Consider the following 6,309-nt stretch of genomic DNA (forward strand, 5'->3'; position numbering starts at 1 on the left):
GGATTAAGGGGGGGACCCTGTAATGTTCCCTGAATGGCCCCTGAATTCTCACTTTGCATGCACTGTGTTCACCTGGGAGACAGGGGCAGTTAGGGGAAAAAAGGGTAACTCCTGAAAATTTCGGGAGAGTTGACAAGGGGAAGGGAAATTAGCACTGAACAGTTAGATCACTATGTAAATGGCCGACATGTCTAGTTTCAGGCACCAAAAAACACACCTTTCACGCACACGTGTCACTGCTTGGGCCGGATTTGGCCAAGTGACTGGATTTTAGACTAAGTGCAATCACAACTGACCAGTCATTTTGCTCATCCAGGGGCTCACATAATAATTACCCTGGGTGCAGCCAGCTTCACATGAATGATCTGGAGCAGAGTAAACAGTATTACAACACTTTTGGGGAAGCTTTTTACATGGAAAAGAGATTATACGCTACATATGGCAATCATGGAGAGGCAGACATTCTGGGATTTACACCATATTTAGGACCAGAATAGAGACCTATTAATACATCGCTATAGCTAAACCTTTTATGTTTCTATTCTGTAAATGAAAGCTTAGAACAAGATGTAAACAGAAATTGCTAAAACAAACTACCTCTGTTATTATTTAAAGAATAGCAGAAGATTCAGCTTAATATATGCAAACAGTCGGCACGCTCCCTTATGGCCGAATGTGACGTGGCGGCTACAAACCCTGCCAGCTCCTTGTGCAGCATGCAATATAACAACAGAACATTTGCACCACAGGTCTGATGTTTCATTATTTTCAGAAGTAAAAAAAAAACCTGGGCAGCCAACCAAATACAGATACTGTTGCCAAACGTTACATTCTGATTGCTGCTTTATAGAAACCCCAAGCTGTCAGACAAAGGGTTAAACCGTGTGGTTGTTCTCTATGTAACCGGCGCAGAAAATGACAAGGTGCAAATGCTGCTGATTCCAGCCCATATCCACCTTAACTCTATTATGAACAGCACCATCCACCATCAGTAATTTAATACATACCATGTATATTGGTTGGCTTTGAAATATCCATCTACTGATGCTGGACAGAACAATATAAAAGTGGACATACCACATATGGGTCTCTGTTCAGTTGGATAGTATATAAACTGGGCAGTGTATGGCCCCCTTTACTCCATCTTGCCACAAACCAGTGGGCCGGTTAGAGCCAGAGGCAATAAAGCAGCAGCCCTAGGAGATAACAAGCAGGGGAAAGGCAAGGGCTCAAGCCCAAAACATACTGGCCAGGAAAGCGAAAATGCACGGCACAAACAATAGACTGATAGTACAGGTATGGGATTCCTTATCTGGAAACCCCTTATCCAGATTGATCCCAACTAAGATATAATTACCCCTTATTGGGGGCAGAACAGCCCTATTGGGTTTATTTAATGGTTAAATGATTCCCTTTTCTCTGTAATAATAAAACAGTACCTGTACTTGATCCCAACTAAGATATAATTACCCCTTATTGGGGGCAGAACAGCCCTATTGGGTTTATTTAATGGTTAAATGATTCCGTTTTCTCTGTAATAATAAAACAGTACCTGTACTTGAGCCCAACTAAGATATAATTACCCCTTATTGGGGGCAGAACAGCCCTATTGGGTTTATTTAATGGTTAAATGATTCCGTTTTCTCTGTAATAATAAAACAGTACCTGTACTTGAGTCCAACTAAGATATAATTATTCCTTATTGGGTTTATTTAATGGTTAAATGATTCCCTTTTCTCTGTAATAATAAAACAGTACCTGTACTTGATCCCAACTAAGATATAATTACCCCTTATTGGGGGCAGAACAGCCCTATTGGGTTTATTTAATGGTTAAATGATTCCCTTTTCTCTGTAATAATAAAACTACTGTACTTGATAAATAATCCTTATTTGAGGCAAAACAATATTATTGGGTTTATTTAATGTTTAAATGATATTTTGGAGATCCAAATTATGAAAAGATCCCTTACCAGAAAACCCCAGGTCCCGAGCATTCTGGATAATAGGTCCCATACCTGTATATACATTGCATTTGCAGGATAAAGGCTTGCAGAACATAAGGTGGCAGGAAGAACAAAGAAGGGGATTAAGGACTACGCTGGCTTGGGGCACAGACAGACATTAACTGGACTGGGCAGAGTAGTAGAGAAGGAAGAAGACCTGAGGACGGCTGCGTGTGACTAATAAATGTTTCATACAGATGGGGGGAAATGTGCTTATTTGCAGTCTTTCCAAGCAGGATTAGTGTCATCTGACAGCCTGTATCCTATGGATCAATGTAATCATTTTAGCCTGGCACATAGATCCCAAGGTCTCTGCAATATCATTTTAGCTAAGAAAAACAAACAAACAATCTAAAGGTGACCATATGCAGGCCAATAATAGCTGCTGACTCCACCCCTCCAGCCTTAGCTGGAGGGGCCCACATATGGACTGATCCGATCATTCTGCCTCGGGTCAAACGATTGGAGCACATTTACGGGATGCAGGCTGGCAGGACAAGGACCGCATCAACAAGCATTCCTCACCCTGACAGCATTTTTAAACCTGCCTGATTGGCATCTGGACATTTCAGCCAGATAGCAGTCAGTCAGGCCTGCCTGATGGCCCCATACACGGCCCGAAAAGCTGCGTCCGCCGGCAGCTTTTATTTGCCCTTGTATGGATTGGCACAAGTCTCTAACGTAATCTGATCATTTTTGTGGGAGTCAAATTACCGAATTAGCCCAATGTTTACTACCTCCATGGGCAAATCAGCAGATCTTAGAGTATTCGCAAGCTTAAGGATAAGAAATAAATAACCAATTAGTGCTTTGGAAATAAAGAAAACATCAGCTGTCAAAACACCTTGGCTTTAGACAGGGGACTTCCCATACCTCTTCTTGAGAAGCAGTGACAGTTGGATAGGTGCGATGGGACACATTATCCAGAATGCTCGGGACCTGGGGTTTTCCGGATATGGGATCTTTCCGTAATTTAGATCTCTGTAACTTAAGTCTGCTAAAATTAATTTAAATATTGTATAGACCCAATAGGGCTGTTCTGCCCCCAATAAGGATTAATTATATCTTAGTTGGGATTAAGTACAGGTACTGTTTTATTATTACAGAGAAAAGGGAATCATTTAACCATGAAATAAACCCAATAGGGCTGTTCTGCCCCCAATATGGGGTAATTATATCTTAGTTGGGATCAAGTACAGGTACTGTTTTATTATTATAGAGAAAAGGGAATCATTTAACCATTAAATAAACCCAATAGGGCTGTTCTGCCCCCAATAAGGGGTAATTATATCTTAGTTGGGATCAAGTACAAGGTACTGTTTTATTATTACAGAGAAAAAGGAAATCATTTTTAAAAATCAGAATTATTAGCTTATAATGGAGTCTATGGGAGATGGCCTTTCTGTAATTCGAGACTTTCTGGATAAGGGATCCCATACCTGCATTAGCTTTTATGTCAAAGACCCTGCCTTCAGACTAGTTCATATTCACATACTGTAAATGAGCTACATTAGCTAAGATAGAAATGCTGCAGTCATAAAACAGAACCTTATTTGTTATATATATTTTTTTTCATTTGTATCTCTGCTGCATAACATCCTTAATTACCTTACAAAGGTATTACTAATAAAGCACAGAATATAACAAACTGGTGCAGAGAGGGTTTTCTCAATTGTCGCCTTAGTGGAGATTCCCCCGTCGCCTTAGAGAACCTAACTATACAACTATTCCACTTTCAATAATTGTTGCCTGGCAACAAAGGGTGATGTTAAAAAGTCTGTGGCTCCCACCATTACTTTAAAGGGGACCTGTCACTCACACATAAAAAGCTGTATAAAGCTGTATGAAATCATCCATACCTGTTACAAATGTATTTAAAAATCTAAGCTGTCAATCATATATTGCCTGCCCCGCCTCTATGGCTGCGGCATAGAGGCGGGGCAGGCAATATATGATTGACAGCTCAGATTTTTAATTACAATTATTTTAACTTTCCATTCAGCACTTCCTGGATATCACCTAGATAGCGAATGCACAAGACTTTGGGGTGATACACAGTTTGCCTTAATAACAATGTACACAAAATGGCACCGGCCTGCTTGCTGTGACTGTAAATTCCAAAACTGAAGGGAAAAAAGATGAAATAACTTACATAGTGTAAGTAAAATGTATTTTGCTCAGCTAACATGATAGAAAAGGATTTGGAATAATTTCTTAGGGTGACAGGTCCCCTTTAACAACAGGACTGTTACAAAGTTCAACTGGGGAAACAAAATAATAATAAACTGGTAATTAGCCAGTCAAGTTCCAGAGAAGATTAAAAAAAATATCACAACTGCCAGACTGAATAGAGTGCAAATATATTGATATTATTTATTTACCTATATACATACACACACTGTTATATACAATTTTATTAAAAAAAGTAAACTGTAATAAGCAATGTTTTGACTTCCATTAACTGCTTACTATACTTGTCAATACAAACCGATAAGTCATTTATATAAGCAGAAACACAGTAATCAACATATATATTTGGCCACCCGAGTTCAAACATTAGACTCCTGGGCTAGTGATCAGGTCACTCAGTGGCCAGTCACTGGGCCAGCTGGGATGAGATATTAATGGGAAAGGAGACTGTTCTCTTGCAGTAAATGTGCCATTAGCTACCAGGTAAGACATGAGTCAATTTCTGCCTGTGCACTCTTACTGCTTATATACACTGAAACAGAGGTATGTTATTTGGAGACCTGTTATTCAGAAAGCTCTGGATTACAGAAAGGCCATTTCCCATAGAATCCATTATAAGCAAACAATTTACTTTTTTAAAAACGCTTTCCTTCTTTGTAGTAATAGTACCTTGTACTTAATCCCAGCTAAAATATGATTAATCCCTACTGAATGCAAAACAATCCTATTGGGTTTATTCAATGTAAAAATTATTTTGTCAGTAGACTTAAAGAGATACCGACACCAGAAAAAAAAACTTTTTTTACATCTACCATAACACTGTGTTTGCATGTTGTTTATAATTTTGCCATAAAAGTATTTCATCGATGCTTTTATATTACCTATCTGATCCCCCATGTTCCTTTATGAGGGGGCTGCCATGTTTGTCTGTTAGCATTAGAAGCTATAGTTGACAGGTTGAAAAGGGTTTAGGAACTTTAATTACTTACAAAAGCAGACTTATCAGTGAAGAAAGATCAATATGACCTATAGGTAACTTTAAGTGGACATTAATATTTTGAAAAGTAGTTTTTTAGTGTCAGTATCATTTCAATGTATGGAGATCCAAATTACGGAAAGATCCCTCATTCAGAAAACTCCAGGTCCAGAGAATTTTGGATAACACCTGTACAACATACTTTTTTATGAATATGCCCTAATAATACAGGTATGGGATCCATTATCCGGAAACCCATTATCCAGAACGTTCCAAATTACGGAAAGGCCACCTCCCATAGACTCCATTATAAGCAAATAATTGTAATATTTAAAAATGATTCCCTTTTTCTCTGTAATAATAAAGCAGTACCTGTACTTGATCCCAACTAAGATATAATTACCCCTTATTGGGGGCAGAACAGCCCTATTGGGTTTATTTAATGGTTAAATGATTCCCTTTTCTCTGTAATAATAAAACAGTACCTGTACTTGATCCCAACTAAGATATAATTACCCCTTATTGGGGGCAGAACAGCCCTATTGGGTTTATTTAATGGTTAAATGATTCCCTTTTCTCTGTAATAATAAAACAGTACCTGTACTTGATCCCAACTAAGATATAATTACCCCTTATTGGGGGCAGAACAGTCCTATTGGGTTTATTTCATGGTTAAATGATTCCCTTTTCTCTGTAATAATAAAACAGTATCTGTACTTGATCCCAACTAAGATATAATTACCCCTTATTGGGGGCAGAACAGCCCTATTGGGTTTATTTAATGGTTAAATGATTCCCTTTTCTCTGTAATAATAAAACAGTACTTTGTACTTGATCCCAACTAAGATATAATTAATCCTTTTGGGTTTATTTAATGTTTAAATTATTTTTTAGTAGACTTATGATATGGAGATTCAAACTATGTAAAGACCCCTTATCCGGAAAACCCCAGGTCCCGAGCATTCTGGATAACAGGTCCCTTACCTGTAATTACAAAATATCGACAAAAACAGTCTAATACTGAGATTGTAATCCTTCCAAAATGTAAATATTAAAGCATAAATGATAAACATAACCGGAACGTTAAAACCAGATAAAAGAAGGCAGATTTGGATAAATGAGACAATGAATGTTCACG

General features: G+C 38.2%; 1 protein-coding gene across 2 annotated transcripts in view; it reads right to left on the minus strand.

The window, feature by feature from the left end:
* Window positions 1–6,309, minus strand: part of dock1 (dedicator of cytokinesis 1) — a 215,706-nt gene that overhangs the window by 93,065 nt on the left and 116,332 nt on the right. The gene's annotated exons all lie outside the window — the stretch shown is intronic.

This window comes from Xenopus tropicalis, chromosome 7, assembly GCF_000004195.4.
Source record: "Xenopus tropicalis strain Nigerian chromosome 7, UCB_Xtro_10.0, whole genome shotgun sequence".
Lineage (NCBI taxonomy): Eukaryota > Metazoa > Chordata > Amphibia > Anura > Pipidae > Xenopus > Xenopus tropicalis.